The 17389-nt window shown below is 48.5% G+C and overlaps 1 protein-coding gene across 10 annotated transcripts in view; it reads left to right on the top strand.

The window, feature by feature from the left end:
• The window catches only part of OSBP2 (oxysterol binding protein 2), a 295322-nt gene that overhangs the window by 127253 nt on the left and 150680 nt on the right, over window positions 1-17389 (top strand). Inside the window, exon 1 of one of the 10 annotated variants that reach the window (XM_016938977.3) lies at window positions 1398-1559. The exons of the other annotated variants lie outside the window; for them this stretch is intronic. The gene's annotated coding sequence lies outside the window, so the exon portion shown is untranslated. Of the gene's footprint in view, window positions 1-1397; window positions 1560-17389 lie in introns of those variants that run through there. 10 annotated transcript variants of the gene reach the window in all.

Below are 17389 nucleotides of genomic sequence, written 5' to 3' on the forward strand. Positions count from 1 at the left end.
AGCCCCTCGAGCATGGTAGCGTAGCAGTTAGTCTGAGCATGGGCTTCCTAGAGCCTCAGAGTCCCCGCTTGTCAGTCCCCTAGAAGCTTCAATTCTGTGCTTCCCAGGGTCCCTTCAATCAAAGATTTCTAAGTCAGTGGAAGCAGAGATGCTGGAGCCAGGCTGCCTGGGTTCAAATCGTGGCTCCCACACTTACCCACTGTGTGACCTTGGACAAGTTGCTTGCCGTCTTTTGCATCATTTCTCTCCTTTGTAAAATGGGTTTCATGATAGAACCAACTCTTAGAGGTGCTGTGAGGATTAGCTTAGATAATGTGTGAAGAGATCTTGGCACACGGCAAACACTCGACTAAAGTAACCTGCAGTTATTGATAGTCACTTTCGCAGCTTTAAAATAATACAGGTTCCCAAGAAGTCCCCTGCCCTGCTAAAACAGAATGAGAATGACTTTTGGGTGCAGAGGGTATTTGTATTTTTTTTCAAAAGCTCCTTGAGTGGGATTGGCAGAGTCAAAATATACAAACACAGGTTGGCCGGGTGCAGTGGTTTATGCCTGTAATCCCAACACTTTGGGAGGCTGAAGTGGACAGATCACTTGAGGTCAGAAGTTCAAGACCAGCCTGGCCAACATGGTGAAACCTGTTTCTACTAAAAATACAAAAATTATCCAGGCGTGGTGGTGCATGCCTCTAATCCCAGCTACTTGGGAGGCTGAGGCAGGAGAATTGCTTGAACCCAGGAGGTGGAGGTTGCAGTGAGCCGAGATTGAGCCACTGCTCTCCAGCCTGGGCAACAGAGTGACAGAAAAAAAAAAAAAAACCCACAGGTCACCCAGTTTAATTTGAGCTTCAAATACAAAACAAATAATATTTTAGTATAAGGATGTCTCATGCAATATTTGGGCAGTCTATATACTAAAATTTATTTATTGTGTGTCTGAAATTCAAATGTAACTGGGCATCCTGCATTTTATCTACGAGCATTTAACCCTATCCTGGGGGACCCTGACACCCAGCCCACTTGGGGTCTCTGCTCCCAACTCCCTGGTCCAAAGGCAAACCTCCAAGTCAGAAAAGAGATAGTATCCTTTTACTTGACACAGGGGGGCGCTAGAAGATGGCTTGTTCGCTTTCTTTTCTGTAACTCAGTGTCTAGGGAAGCACCAGCAGGTTGGCTGGCTTGCAACAAATCTCTCCGTACCTGTGAGTCATTTTCTGATGTTCAGGTTTGTAAGAAACCGATACAGAGCTGGCCACCTCCCTCTTGGGCCTTCACTTCTGGGGGGCTAGCCTAGCGCCTCAGGGGCTCCCCTGTTCTCGCCTCCCCTAGGCTCGCCTACCCTCCATTGATGTCATAACTCTATTCTGATATCACAGCCCAGCACTTGGAATTATCCCAGGCAGCCCAGGCTCTGCCCTTAGAGCAACTAGAGCAGGCAGTTGAGTGGGGCGGGCGGGGATGAGGAGGGGGTTGGGTGGCTGGTGGCCCTAGAGGCTGGCCCTAAAGAATACCTGGACAGCCTGCCACCCTATTGCTCCAAAATGAAAATCCTCTAAAAGGTAGGACTTGGAAGAATTTCCTCCTGTTCCTGTTGGCCGTGATCCCACTGAGGTGGAAATAAATTCCCAGGGAGTGTGGCGTTGTTCTGGCTCTGTAAACAGCTCTCAGGAACCCTGCTGCCTGTGTGCCTGGGGATGCAAGTGGGCTTGGTCCACTTAACAGTCCTCTCTTCCCGTTTGAAGGAATGACGTCACGAAGCACAGTGTTTCTTACTTGTTGGGGGAGACATTCCTTAGGGCTTGGAGAATGCCTGCAGATACTGATCCAGGTTCTTCTGTGGCCACTGCCTCTGTCCTCACTCCCTAAGAAGATGGATGGGAACAGGGTTATGCTCTCCTTAGGACAAAGGGAAAATATAGGTGCATTCAAGCTATTGACCCTCAGACCCCTCAGTCCTGAGGAGGAGAGAAGCCCCATCCTCCCAGCTGGCCAGACAGTATAAAGAGCTCTCTTATGAACTCACTTGAGTGAAAATTTGACTGGTATGGATTAAACAACACAATAAAAGAAAACTCTGAATAACTTCTCTCTTACTTTGAGGGACATGAAGTCTTCCTGCGGGAGCATGTTAAAACTGCAAATTCCTAGGGCAGGACCACTGAGATTCAGATCCGATGGTCATATGGCACCCAGGAACCCCCATTTTAATTTTTATTTGTTTTAATTTAATTTAAATTTTTTTTATAGAGACAGGGCCTCACCGTGTTGCCCATGCTGGTCTCAAACTGCTGGGCTCAGGCAATTTTCCTGCCTCGGCCTCCCAAAGTGCTGGATTACAGGTGTGAGACACCCGGCCCTCCCCCATTTTTATTTTTTATTTTTATTTATTTATTTTTGAAATGGAGCCTTGCTCTGTTGCCCAGGCTGGAGTGCAGTGGTACGATCTCAGCTCACTGCAACCTCCACCTCCCGGGTTCAGACGATTCTCCTGCCTCAGCCTCCCCCAGTAGCTGGGATTACAGGCTTGTGCCACCATGCCTGGCTAATTTTTGTGTTTTTAGTAGAGATGGGTTTCACCATGTTGTCCAGGCTGGTCTTGAACTCCTGACCTCAAGTGATCTGCCCACCTCCGCCTCCCAAACTGCTAGAATTACAGGCGTGAGCAACCACTCCCTACCTTCCCCCATTTTTATAATAAACATTCTACACAGGGCTCCTGCCAGCCCTCCAAGCTTCTCACTTTGAGAAGCACAGTCCGCTCTGTCAGACTCCCTGGATTGCTTATTGTTGCTAGCTCTCTTCCCCCATCTCCAAATTCCATGTTTTTTTTGGAGGGAGGTTTAATTCAGCTTTACTCCACATATTTATTTAATGTGCTGGATCCAGGAAGACAAAAGTGATGGTGTAGGGCCTTATTGTTCATCAAGTGCATTGTATCTGAGTTTTTGGCCACTGCCTTCTAGGCCTAGGTGCAGCCCCTCTCTCTACCTAAGAAAACCACTTGTGTCTATATCAGGAGTGCTATACCCTTTCTTCATCAGAGACTTTCTCTTCATGGTTCTCACCCCAACTGAGAAAATGGAATATGAGCGTGAATTATTGGTCATTAAAACTGATAGTGGAGCCAGGCATGGCAGTTCATGCCTGTAATCCCAGCATTTTGGGAGGCTGTAGTGGGAGGATCGCTTGAGGCCAGGAGTGGAGAGCAGCCTGGGCAACATATCAAGACCCCATCTTTCAAAAAAAGTAATAATAGTAACTGGGTGTGGTAGCACACACCTATAGTCCTACCTACTCAAGAGACTGAGGTGGGGGGATCACTTGAGCCCAGGAGGTCAAGGCTTCAGTGAGCTATGATCATGCCTGGGTGACAGAGCAAGACCCTTTCTCTAAAAACAAAAACAAAAAACTGGTAGTAGTGAAGGGTATGGCTCATGGAAGGGACTAGTTTCTGTTTCTCTGGTGGCCTGGAATGAACATTGAATGGTACCTGGCAGGACAGCCATGCCTCCTTGATCGCTCAGCAGCTCAAGGTGCAAATTCCTTCCTCACTGGCTATGACTTTAGGCTTTCCCAATAATACCACACAGCTTTTTGAACAAATAAACATATCTAGGCTAGTTCATAGGGTTTTTAGTTGCTGTCTTGCCTCTGTGCTCTTGAAGTTTTGAGCCCTTTGCATTTGGCAGTGTCCAGGCATTCAGGCCTGGAGCCTGTGTAGTGCCAGTGCCTCCCTCCACGCTCTTGGCCCGGTGGAAAGCAGGACGTGTCCTGGCCCTTGGGTCTTGGTCTTCAGGTTGCAGAATGGAGGGGCTGACCTCACCTAAACCCTCCAAAAAGCAGATGGTCAGACTCTCTTCCCTTCAAACTCTTCTCTGCCCTGACTCACACCTGGGCCATTTCATCCAGTGAGACTGAGGGAGGAGCGAGGGAGTCCATGTTTCCCCTCCATGACGCCAGGACAGGAAGCTGGACTCAGTCTCTTCCATATGGCCAGGAAGGGGAGTACCTGACTGCCCATCTTGGTTTTGGGAGTCAGAAAAACCAGTGCTCAGTCTGGGAAATGAGGTTTTGGGGGATTGTGATAAAATAGAGGACAGGACTCTGCAGGTCAAGGACAGAGGTGCATCCTGAGGGCGCACTGCAGTCAGGGCCAAGTGGCTCACTCTTTGCAGCTTTAGCAGCACCTTGGATATAGTTGCTGCTCCGTAAACGTGTTGATTGACAGAGGTGCAGGTAAAAACCTCAGAACAGTTGGGCTTAAGGATGCTACAAAAAAACTCTGGGATGGGATTTAATTTTTTTTTTTTTTAACTGTTGTTATCAGCCTGGCCAACACGGTGAAACCCCGTCTCTACTAAAAATACAAAAAAAAAAAAAAAAAAAAAAAAAATTAGCCGGGCGTTGTGGCACGCACCTGAAATCCCAGGCACTCTGGAGGCTGAGCCAGGAGAATTGCTTGAGCCTGGGAGGCAAAGGTTTCAGTGAGCTAAGGTCACGCCACTGCACTCCAGCCTGGGCAACACAGCAAGACTTTCTCTCTTAAAAAAAAAAAAAAATGTTGTTATACAAAATAAACAGAAGTGAACAGAAGACTCTCAGGAATCGTCACATACCTGTCACCCAGATGCCACAGTTACCAGCTCATGGCCAGTCTTCTCTCTATGCCTCCATCCTCTTCCTCTATCTCTATCATTTTGAAGCCCATTGCAGAGGTCATAGCATCCCATTTGTTAACATGTCTGGATGTATCTTTAAAAGATCCGAATTCCTTTTTTTTTTTTTTTTTTTAACATAACCAAAGTGTTATGATCATACCTAACAAATTAACAGTGGGTTGGAATGAAGTTTATTTAAAGGAGCCAGTCCTCTCCCTGTCTTAGAGAGTTTGCAGGAAGTAGAAAAGGGAATGCAGAGGGCTGAGAAAGGGGCCGCACATGTGCTTCCAGCAGCCAAGCTGGGCTCTGTTCAGTTCAGAGAAACCAAAGAGAGGTTAACAGCTCTCAGTTGGGAGAGGATCCGGGCCCTTCTCAAGGAAGGAGGGCTGGGCGTTGGCAAGATGTGTCTTCTGACCCTTGGCCTCATCAGGGGCCCTGCAGGGTAAAGGGTGAGGGGCGTGGGTTGGGGAGTTGCTAGTGAGAGCACAGTCAGTTCCCAGGTATCCACATTAGGAGAAGAAGGAGCCACCAGAAAGTAGCATAGGAAAATGATGGTCTTATTCTTTAGGAGGTGTGAACAATTTGGATTTAGATGTGACCCTATGACCCATACAGATGGCTGCGGCTTACCCCTGAGAGACCTGTATAAATCAGTGCTAACTGAAAGAGGCCCAGGGTAAATGGGTCACTCGTCAGTTTGAATGCATGTGCAGAGCTCAAAGGAGATTGATGTTCAGTTCTCAGAGAAACTGAGTTGGATTTTCACCCTGGGGGTGACAGCATTTGTTCTGAGCCCCTCCTCATGGGACTTTAGCCTGCCACCCAAGCCCAGGAGCCAGCCCAGAAGTGGCCACCTTATTTCAGTAGAGAAGTAGGCGTTATGTAATACGCCTCTGGGGGTGGGGGTTCTTCTTATGAAGAGGTCAGAGCATAACAAAAGTGGTTGTCTAGTTTAAAACATTCCTGTGGCCAGGCATGGTGGCTCATACCTATAATCCTAGCACTTTGGGAGGCCGAGGCGGGCAGATCACCTGAGGTCAGGAGTTTGAGACCAGCCTGATCAACATGGCGAAACCCTGTCTCTACTAAAAATATAAAAGTTATCTGGGCATGGTGGCATATGCCTGTAGTCCCAGCTACTCGGGAGGCTGAGGCAGAAGAATCGCTTGAACCCGGGAGGCCGAGATTGCAGTGAGCCAAGATCGCACCATTGCACTCCAGCCTGGGGGACAAGAGCGAGAAACTCCATCTCAAAAAAAAAAAACAAAAACCAAAACCAAGAGCATTATTGCCATTAAGGTAGTTTAAGCATCATTTTCCTGCCAGGGCAATTACCTTGATTGCTAATTGTTTCCTTTGTAACTAGAGGGCATAATAGCACTTTCCTTTGTAATTATCAGATTGGAGTTTATTCTTTGTTACTGTTTAGGTGTTAACCTTCACGTGGATCTGTAGGCATGAGCACCGGACTGGGATGCAGGCAAGGCTGTCAACTCAGGATGTCACTAATCCCGAGGTGGAGGGCCCCGGGGTCCAGACCGGATGCCTGACCTAAACCTGAGGCTGGCAGGACTGTGACATTTCCCTGGGGTACCCCCTGCATTTCACTTTGCCAGTTTGAGCTTTGACTGGAGATGGTCATGGAAAGGTTGAGGCTGAGTATTCTGGGCTACGGAACTAGAAAGCTGGGCTCTGAGGGGGCCCCTCGGTCAGTTTGCTGAATCACAGTACCATGCCTGGTGGTATGAACAAGTATGGCTTAATAAAAGGGACACAAAATTTGGGATTCTGGCGTTGCTCTTGAGTCACTGTGTGAACTTTGGACAAGGCCCTCTCCCTCTCTAAGCTCCAATTTCTTTGCCCATCACAGGGACAAATAATGTCTACATAAAGAGATGTTTGTGAGGGTAAATAACAACAACAATAATATTTTTTAAATTAGGCTGGGCACAGTGGCTCAATCTGTATTCCCAGCACTTTCGGAGGCTAAGAAGAGCAGATCACTGAGGTCAGGAGTTTGAGACCAGCCTGGCCAACATGGCAAAACCCGGTCTCTACTAAAAATACAAAAATTAGCTGGGTGTGGTGGCACGCACCTGTAGTCCCAGCTACTCGGGAGGCTGAGGCAGGAGAATCACTTGAACCTGGGAGGCAGAGGTTGCAGTGAGTGGAGATTGCGCCACTACATTCCAGCCTGGGAAACAGAGAGAGACTCCATCTCAAAAACAAAAAAAAAGTTAAATTAAATTAAATAATACAAAACAAGTCTAGGTGAGAGGGAAGCACGTGAAACAGCTTCCAAATGCCAGTCGTCATCACTACCATTCCAGGCTCTTCAGCTCAGGTCCTTAGTTGACAACAGATCTGTGTGTGATGGTCTCATGCATGTGGGATGTCTTCTACCCACACTGGATATACCTCCATAGACAGTGATATGGTTTGGCTGTGTCTCACCCAAATCTCACCTTGAATTGTAATAATTGCCATGTGTCAAGGGTGGGGCCAGGTGGAGATAATTGAATCATGGGGTGGTCTCCCCCATACTGTTCTCATGGTAGTGAATAAGTCTCACAAGATCTGATGGTTTATAAAGGGGAGTTCCCCTGCACATGCTCTCTTGCCTGCTGCCATGTACGATGTGAATTTGTTCCTCATTAACCTTCCCCCATGATTTTTTTTTTTTTTTTTTTTTTGAGATGGAGTCTCGCTCTGTCGCCCAGGCTGGAGTGCAGTGGTGCAATCTCAGCTCACTGCAACCTCCGCCTCCCAGGTTCAAGCAATTCTCATGCCTTAGCCTCCTGAGTAGCTGGGATTACAGGTGTGTGCCACCATGCCTGGCTAATTTTTGTATTTTTAGTAGAGACAGAGTTCACCATGTTGGCCAGGCTGATGAACTCCTGACCTCAAGGGATCTGCCCATCTCGGCCTCCCAAAGTGCTGGGATTACTGGCATGAGACACCGGGCTGGCTGCCTTCCACCATGATTGTGAGGCCTCCCCAGCCATGTGGAACTGTGAGTCCATTAAACCTCTTGCCTTTATAAATTACCCAGTCTCAGGTGTCTCCTTATTAGCAAGATGAGAATAGACTAATACATACAGGGATCTGTTTTACTAATTAGTTTTTTAAAAATTATTTTTTCATGGTTTTCTATCCAGGGTCAACTGGTGGCAGGGAACAAAACCCCGCTGAGACTGGCTGAAACACAAGTGGGGCCTGTGCTCAGGGTGCAGGAAGTGGAGCATCCAAGGGGAGAGGTGTGTCCACAGCTGCTCTCTCTGACACCCCCATTTCTGGTTCTCTCCCGGTGTCCCCTCTGTGTCCTTTCCCTCTGTAGCCTGGTTTCTTTGTTCCTCCATAATTTCGTTCTGTAGGTGGGCCTGGCCTGCCCTGGCTCTTGCCTGGCCTTGTGGCTGCCATCTCTGGCTCCAGCTTCAAATTCTTAGGTAAGAGGCTCTGGCACAGCTCAGAGCAGGTTCCCTGCCCTGGCCCGATCCAGCATGGTCATTGCGGCAGCTTGAGTCATCTCGGCTCATTGCAACTTGCCGCCTCCCAGGTTCAAGCGATTCTCCTGCCTCAGCTTCCCAAGTCAAAGCAGGGCAAGGTCATGCCTGAGGGGCCACCAAAGTGTATATAGCGAGGAAGGCTTAAATCCTGTCCGCGTTGCTGGATCTTCCTGAGACTTGGTCTCTTCCAAGAAGCCTTCCATGACCACCTCTAGTCCTCTCCCTGCCATCGGCAGGAGGGCAGGCAAAAGTCGTTTGGGCTCCGTGTCCACTGAGGCTGCCCCCTTACCTGTGTCTAGCCCAGGCCAAGGAACCGTGGTGGGCTCAGACCCTCCTCTGGAGGGAGGCCAGGCTGACAGGCAGGCATGACAACCATAGATTGTGGAAGAGAAACTTTGGAAGACAAGGCAAGTTGCTGAGGACACAGGCAGGAATCATAGAAGCTTCCAGAGGCTCCAGAGGGGCAACCTGGGGTGCTGGGGAGGGCCTGATGAGCACAGGAAGGGCTGAGTCCAGTGGAGGCTGGCTCTTGGCAGCACAGTGGCGGCCCCTGTCCATGTATGGCACACCTGAACACAGTGGCACCAGCAGCCCAAGGCTTCCATGTGGTTCCAGAGCCTTGGGCTGGTGTGAGCTACTGTACTTCTCTGTAGGGGCCACCTGCCAGTGGGGGTGCCAATAGGTGGGCTCCAGGCTGTCTTCATTTGTCAGCCTAGGTTGCTTCCCTTGTTCTGTGGCCAGTGGTCTTTGGTGAAGGATATCTGTTTGCAACATGAGATCCATCCACCGCAGATGATTTGAAAACCATTGGTCCAGAGCTTCCACCTGAATCAGGATTAGCTATAGAAACTGAGGCTGAGCTTGAAGGTGGGAAGGGCTCAGGCTTGGGCTCAGGCTGTGGCAAGAGGCAGGACCTGGCTGTTTCATGATCTCCCTGCTCTCCACGGCTTGGAGCCAGCTCTCCTTCCATGGAAAGGACAGAGGCTGTGCTCGTCCACAGGCCTCAATGCCTAGACACAGAAGGAACATTCTCTCTAGCCCCCAGATGTTTGGTGTGCACAGTGCCACACCAGTAGCCTGCCTTAGTCCAGGTGACAGCAGAGAAGGGTACAGGGGCCATCAGGCAGCCACAAGCCAGAGAATCAGGCCAGAGACAAGCCCCTGCAGCAGGCTGTGCTCTGACCTTGCAGGCTGGAGTTGGCGATTCACTGTGGCCACTGTGGCGATTCACTGAGGCACTGCCCTCTGGAGAGCCTGGATGGATCCTGCAAGTTGGGACTCCCGTGGGTGAGCTCTGGTTTTAGTGACTGAGTGGTGGGTTTTCCTTCCCCCACAGCAGCCACCTTACATTTTTCTTCAGAAGACGGTCAGAAACACTTAGCTCAGAAATGAGATAACCTCTCTGAGGAATGAGGGTTTTCATTTTAATTAGGCTCTTGAGTCTTGGTACCGTCCCTGTCATGGAAGACCTGCAGCCACAAATGAGCCCATCTTTCCTTGTCTCTGTTAAGCACCAGAAGCAGGGAAGCCAGGCTGGCCCGTGGGATGTCTTGTCATGAATGAGGCAGCTCTGTGTCATAGAGAACTCCTGTGCAGAGATGTTTTGTGAGCTCAGCCAGAAGTGTCACCTTCAGAGCCTGGCCACAGAAGCCCTCAAGTCCTACCTGTCCTAGGAGCAGCCCTGCTGGCTCTGGGCGAGCCTGGGACTGGTTAGGCCTGGCTTTGAGGCCACTCTGAGGTCTGGGTTTCCCTCTCCTCAGCTGAGGGATGTCCTCTGTGGCCTCTGCCTCTCTTGGCCTCAGCACCTCGGCTGTTAGCTGGCATGAGCCCCATGCACTGTGAGGTGTCACATACCACACGGGGAACGGCTGCTCTTGTTAAACGCATTTTTTTTTTTTGAGATGGAGTCTCGCTCTGTTGCCCAGGCTGGAGTGCAGTGGCGTGGTCTTGGCTCACTGCAACCTCCGTCTCCTGGGTTCAAGCAATTCTCCTGCCTCAGCCTTCCGAGTAGCTGGGATTACAGGCCGCCTGCCACCATGCCCGGCTAATTTTTGTATTTTTATTAGAGACGGGGTTTCACCATGTTGGCCAGGCTGGTATCAAAATCCTGACCTTGTGATCCACCTGCCTCGGCCTCCCAAAGTGCTGGGATTACAGGCATGAGCAACTGAGCCCAGCCTGTTAAACACAATTTTTTTTTTTTTTTTTTTGAGATGGAGTTTCACTCTTGTTGCCCAAGCTGGAGTACAATGTCACGATCTTGGCTCACTGCAACCTCCACCTCCTGGGTTCAAGCAATTCTGCCTCAGCCTCCTGAGTAGCTGGGCTTATAGGTGTGCACCTGGTCCCGAACTCCTGACCTCAGGTGATCCGCCTAACTAGGCCTCCCAAAGTGCTGGGATTACAGGCGTGAGCCACCGTGCCTGGCCTCTTAAACGCCTTTTTATCCAGGACACCCTCCTGACTCCCCAGCCCAGGTCAGCTTCCCACGTAGTGGAAAGAGTGCTATACGACTCCTTCATAGCCCCCACCCCAGTTGCACTGATTATTCACCTGTACAGTTATTTAGTGTTTGACTTCCCTGATAATCCATAGCAACAGGAGGGTGGGGATTGTGACAACTGGCTTGCCACTGAATGCCCAGTGCCTACCACCCTGCTTGTCTCAGAGTAGACACGCTCGAATTATTTGTTGGAGGAATGGGGGAGGGAAGGAGGGAGAGAGAGACTGCATGAATGAATGAGTGTGAGAAGTGGGCGCTGGTGCTCTGACCAGACACAGTGGTCACTTTGGTCCACAGGCTCTGGGTGTAGAGGCTCTGGGCCACTTGGATAAGCAGTCTCGGGGTCCTCACAGAGCCAGCTTGGAAGAGCAAGTCCTTCCAAAGGATATCACCGAGTGTGGGAGGCCATCAGGGACTTCAAGGTGACTCCAGAGAGCTAAGCTAGAGAGGCACTCCAGCAGGGGCAGTGGAGTCCTTAGCAAGGGGCAGTCCGGTGGCAGTCACCATATTAGCCCTCCAGCTGCTGCCATTTGTGTGAAGCGCAGTGGGGGCCAGGGATGCTTGGCTGTTGTAATAACACAGGTGTCTGAGTTTGTACCTATGCAAGATCAATGCTTAATGGTCTTCCTCTCCCGAGTGGAGGACCAGTGTCATGGGTGGTCAGGACAGTCCTGACCACCAATGAGAGGTGGCTCATAAGAGAGAGAAGGCAAGGCTTGGACTCCCCAGGGGGGCTGGGTCCTTCCTTGGCTACGTAGCTGTAGTACCTGGGCAAGCCCACCAATCCTCCAAGCTCTAGCTGCCTTGTCTCTAAAATAAGGATAGTTCCAGCCCTAGCCTACCTGACATCCACTGCGGGGACAAATGAGTGTGTGCTGGCGAAAGGCTTGCCTAGGATCACCATTGGAGTTGTTGTCATTTATAGGGGTAGCCAACAATAAAGTTGGGCCCTTCTCAACACCTCTGTGAGGTGACGGTCATTGTGGAGAGCATTGTCATTGGAGTAAGTGCCCAGGCCTCAAGCTAGCCAGTGGTATGTGTTATGAATGCGCCACCACCTTGGCGCCCTTCAGTCAGAATGCTAGGAGCAAAAGGTGTGTCCCTAAACATTTCTGCCTTTTAAGAAAACGCTTCAAGTTTTGTAAAAATATTTGATGGAAAAAGAAAAGCACAGACCGTGCAAATCTCCTCAAATCTACTCACCCAGCAGTAATGACAGTTAAATCTTTATTGCAAGAATTCCGGACAATCTAGATATAGAATTTTATATCAGTGGGAGAATCCCAATATTTGGTTTTATAACTGACTCATTAAACTTGACAATATGTTGTGGATATTCCATGTCAATGAGTATACATCTGTGGCACCACTTTTTCTAAAAAGATGAATTTTATTATGTATACTTAGGGCATTCAATAGATAATAAAATGGTTACCAAACAATGAGTAACCATGTGAGATGATAGCATCACTTTTTATAGTATTTTATTATGGAAAAGATCTAACATTTCTATGCATGTAGATATACACGTATATGGTCCCCATTCTCATCACTTAGCTTTCAATGATGTTCAATTATGGCCAATCTTATTTCATCTCAGCCCTTCCTATTTCCCCCGTTATTACTATTTTGATATTGTGATAAATACATACGACATTGAATTTACCATTAAAAGCATTTAGTACATTCACAGCGTTGCGCGGCCATCACCTCTGCCTTGCTCCAGAACATTTTCATCACTCCAAAGGAAACCCTGCACCCACTAAGCAGTGACTCCCCATTTCCTCTCTCTCAGCCTGTGGCAACCACTAATCTACTTTCCCCACTATTATTTTACAGCAAACCCCATCTGTGCACATTTCACTGTGTATCTCTAAAAAACAAAGAGTCTTTTAAAAACATAAATTCGACCAGGCTCAGTGGCTTATGCCTGCAATCCCAGCACTTTGGAAAGCTGAGGCAGGCGGATCACTTGAGGTCAGGAGTTCGAGACCAGCCTGGCCAACATGGTGATACCCCTTCTCTACTAAAAATACAAAAAAAAAAAAATTAGCTGGGCGTGGTGGTGGGTGTCTGTAATCTCAGCTACTTGGGAGGCTGAGGCAAGAGAATCGCTTGAACTTGGGAGGCAGAGGTTGCAGTGAGCCGAGATCGCACCACTTCACTCCAGCTTGGGTGAAAGAGTGAGACTCTGTCTCAAAAAACAAACAAACAAAATAACTCATAAATTCAAGACCACGATCCTACCTGAAATCACAATTCTTTAATATCATTGTTCAAATACCTAATTATAAATGTTGTTTTCAATTTTTAATTTTTGTGGGCACATATAGGTGTGTATATTTATGGGTACATAAGATTTTTTTGGGGGGAGGTTGTTTTTTTTTCTGAGACAGTGTCTTGCTCTGTTGCTCAGGCTGGAGTGCAGTGGCGCCATCTCTGCTCATTGCAACTTGCTGCCTCCCAGGTTCAAGTGATTCTCCTGACTCAGCCTCCCGAGTAGTGGGACTACAGGCAGGCACCACCACACCTGGCTAATTTTTGTATTTTTAGTAGAGATGGGGTTTTGCCATGTTGTCCAGGCTGGTCTTGAACTCCTGGCCTCTAGTGATCTTCCCACTTCAGCCTCCCAAAGTGTTAGGATTACAGGGGTGGGCCACTGTGCCCAGCCTCATTTTTCTTTTTCTTTTCTTGAGACAGGGTCTCACTTTGTCACCCAGACTGGAGTGCAGTGATGTGTTCTCAGCTCATTGCAACCTCCACCTTCTGGGCTCAAGCAATCCTCCCACGTCAGCCTCCAAAGTAGCTGGGACCACAGGTGCATGCCACCATGCCTGGCTGATTTTTTATTTTTAGTAGAGATGGGATTTCACCATGTTGCCCAGGCTGGTCTCCAACTCCTGAGGTCAATCGATCTGCCCGCCCCTGCCTCCCAACATGCTGGGATTACAGGTGTGAGTACTGCACCTGGCCTAATAAATATCACTGTTAATGGTGCATGATATTTCATTAAATAGATATAGTGTACTTCGCTGAAACATTTTTGAAAATGTTTGCCAGTTCATTCAGTTGCATTCTGGTTGTTGGCAATATTTCTCTATTATCAACAGAAGGCACTGGGACAAGCATTTCTGTGCTCACTTTTTTTTTTTCCTTTTCTTTTTTTTGGAACTGGTGTGGTTATTTCCTAAGGGTAAATTCTTAGAAAAGGGATGGCTGGGTCAAGTGCATGCTTCACATTTTGATACTGTTGCTGAGTTATCCTCTATCAATGTTGTTCCAGTTTACACTCCCCTTGGCAGAAAATGCATGGCTTAGTTAAGGGAAGATACTTCCTGGAAATATTCACGTTAATCCTTTCCCCTAGCTCAAGTAAAAGTACCACTACTGCCTAAGACCATGGGAACCCACCTCTTGCATCAGCGTGACCTGGATGTGAGACCTGGAGTCAAAGGAGATCATTTTGGAGCTTTAAGATCTGACTGCCCCACTGGATTTGACATGCATAGGGCCTGTGGCCTCTTTGTTTTAGCCAATTTCTCCCATTTGGAATGGCTGTATTTACCCAATGCCAGCACCCCCATTGTATCTAGGAAGTAACTAATTTGCTTTGGATTTTACAGGCTCATAAGCAGAAGGGACTTGCCTTGTCTCAGATGAGACTTTGGACTGTGGACTTTTGAGTTAATGCTGAAATGAATTAAGACTTTGGGGGACTGTTGGGGAGGCTTGATTGGTTTTGAAATGTGAGGACATGAGATTTGGGAGGGGCCAGGGGTGGGATGATATGGTTTGGCTGTGTCCCCACTCAGATCTCATCTTGAATTCCCACATGTTGTGGGAGGGACCCGGTGGGAAGTGGTTGAATCATGGGGATGGGTCTTTCCTGTTCTGTTCTCATGATGGTGAATAAGTATCACGAGATCTGATGGTTTTTAAAAAGGGGTGTTTCCCTGCACAAGTTATCTTCTCGTCTGCTGCCATGTGAGACGTGCCTTTTACCTTCCACCATGATTGTGAGATCTCCCCAGCCACGTGGAGCTGTAAGTCCATTGAACCTCTTTCTTTTGTAAGTCTCCCAGTCTTGGATATGTCTTTATCAGCAGTGTGAAAACGGACTAATACAACTACTCTTCCATCTGTAAAGAAATGCCTGGTCACACTGGACTGAGGGTCTCCCAGATGCAGTAGCAGCTCAAGGCCATTGCTTGATAACCAGATGCTGGAGAAAAATGCCATAGTGCCCACAGAGACAGCGCATGCAGCCCTCCTGCTAAGGGAGGGCCAGGAGCAGTCAGGGAGAGTGATGGCAGCAGCTGGGGAGAGCAGGCAGACAGAAAGCCCTATTAGTGAAGCTGGGCTGGTTCACACACGTGCTCATCAGTCTGGAAGCCCAGGAAGCCAGTGGGAGGAAATCGATGCTCTGTCTTTTGGAGGAGAGGGAGGAAGAAGGAATTGGTGAAAAAAATGATCCTCCACTATTCACTTCAACTTGATTTTCTATGCTATTAAAAATGTTATAGTGACATTAAAGGAGCTTATTTTATTTATTTATTTATTTGAGACAGAGTTTCACTCTGTCACCCAGGCTAGAGTGCAGTGGTGCAATCTTGGTTCACTGCAACTCTGCCTCCTGGGTTCAAGAGATTCTTGTGCCTCAACCTCCCAAGTAGCTGGGACCACAGGCATGCACCAGCATGCCCGGCTAATTTTTGCTTTTTTTTTTTTTTTTTTTTTAGTAGAGATGGGGTTTCAACATGTTGGCCAGGCCATGGTGAAATAAAAACAATGCCATGATCCTAGCCATTGCTCTTTCTTTGGGACCTGCTCATACTGCCCGTGTGCATGTGCGCGCGCGTGCACGCGCACACACACACACACACACACACACACACCCCACTGACAGCGCTGTGACCACCACCGTGTTCTCCTTTCCCTGGGCATTCCAGCATCAGCATGCTGGCTGCTCTTCAGTTTTTGTTGGCACTTTCTGCTTTTGCTTCTGCTCTGTGGAGAGCCTGGCCCCAGTTTTCTTATCCTGCCGTCCAGTGGTTGGACACTTGAGCAGCCTGCGGTTATGGCCTGTTATAACACCCACTGCCATGTCCATGCTTGGAGCTCCCTTTTGTTGGTAACACTTTCCTAGGGAAAATTCTATTGGGTAGTGGATGTGAATGATATTGTGGCTCTTGATTTCCCCTGTCCTCTAGCCCAGTTGTTTTAAAAAACAGAAGTGCGTGCCTCCCCAGGAAGGCACAAGATATCCACTGCAGTACGAGATGAAAACATTAGAAGTTCTATTCAAACTGATTTATGGCCGGGCACAGTGGCTCACCCCTGTAATCCCAACACTTTGGGAGGCTGAGGCCGGTGGGTCACTTGAGGTCAGGAGTTCAAGAGCAGCCTGGCCAACAAGGTAAAACCCCATCTCTACTAAAAATACAAAAATTAGCCAGATGTGTTGGCAGGCACTTGTAATCCCAGCTACTTGGTAGGCTGAGGCAAGAGAATCGCTTGAACCTGGGAGCCAGAGGTTGCAGTGAGCCGAGATTGCCCCACTGCACTCCAGCCTTGGCAACAGAATGAGACTCCATCTCAAACAAAAAAAAAAATACTGATTTAATTTTATCTTTTAAAGTTTTTTGGTATATATATATACAGATAGATATAGAATTTCGCTTTTTTGCCCAGGCTGGAGTGAAGTGGCCTGATCTCGGCTCACTGCAACCTCTGCCCACCGGGTTCAAGTGATTCTCCTGCCTCAGCCTCCTGAGTAGCTGGGATTACGGGTGCCCACAACCACACCCAGCTAATTTTTTTTTTTTTTTTTTTTGGTATTTTTAGTAGAGGCAGGGTTTTGCCATGTTGGCCAGGCAGGTCTTGCACTCCTGACCTCAGGTGATCTGCCTGCCTTGGCCTCCCAAAGTGCTGGGATTACAGGCATCAGCCACCATGCCTGGCCTTAAAATTTTGGTTTTTATATATGTTGTATAATATACATAAAGCGTAAGTCAACTAGTACAACATATATATGAAATCTACAAACCATTATTCATATACTGAGGGCTCATGTTTTTTGGATGGGGACATTTGCAAATGCCTCCAGAGGGTGGTCCTGGGCGGTATGGTCACCTAGCACATTCCTGCCTCAGCCACTTGGCCTCCCTTCCCTTCCTGGATACACTTGCAGCTGCAGGAGCTGGACAAAGTAACCCCAAGTGACAAGAACCCACATTTGCCCTTCACTGAGAAAGCACGAGAGAGAAAAGAAGTACCTTTTTTTCAAAGTATCCTCAGTTCCTTTCCAGAATGAAGTAGAAATAGAGCTGAGGGGACAAAGGAGGGGTCCAGCCTCATGCTTGAGGTATGGGGACACGGAGAACCCTCGGCCCTTTTGGTGGCTGGGTGGTCTTTCTCCCGGTGAAGGCTGGTCCTTGCTGCCCACCCTGGCCCACCTGGGCAGCCCCTGCCCTTTGCGTCTCTCTCCCCACAGCTTGTCTTCCCTCCTCAGGCTGTCTGTTGCCCCTTGGTGTTCCTTTCCCCATTGTTTTTCCTTTTAGATGTGCATTTCATGTGTGCCAGACAGATTCTCATTCTGTATGAAGCAAAAACCTTTCATCTATTTGTAGTCAATTCAAAGCCAAATCAAGATGCCAGAACTGAAGGATCATTCAGGCTGAGTGTTCAGTCCTTGAGGGGCCCACAGCCCTGGGCGAGCAGAA

Source organism: Pan troglodytes, chromosome 23 (assembly GCF_028858775.2).
Source record: "Pan troglodytes isolate AG18354 chromosome 23, NHGRI_mPanTro3-v2.0_pri, whole genome shotgun sequence".
NCBI lineage: Eukaryota > Metazoa > Chordata > Mammalia > Primates > Hominidae > Pan > Pan troglodytes.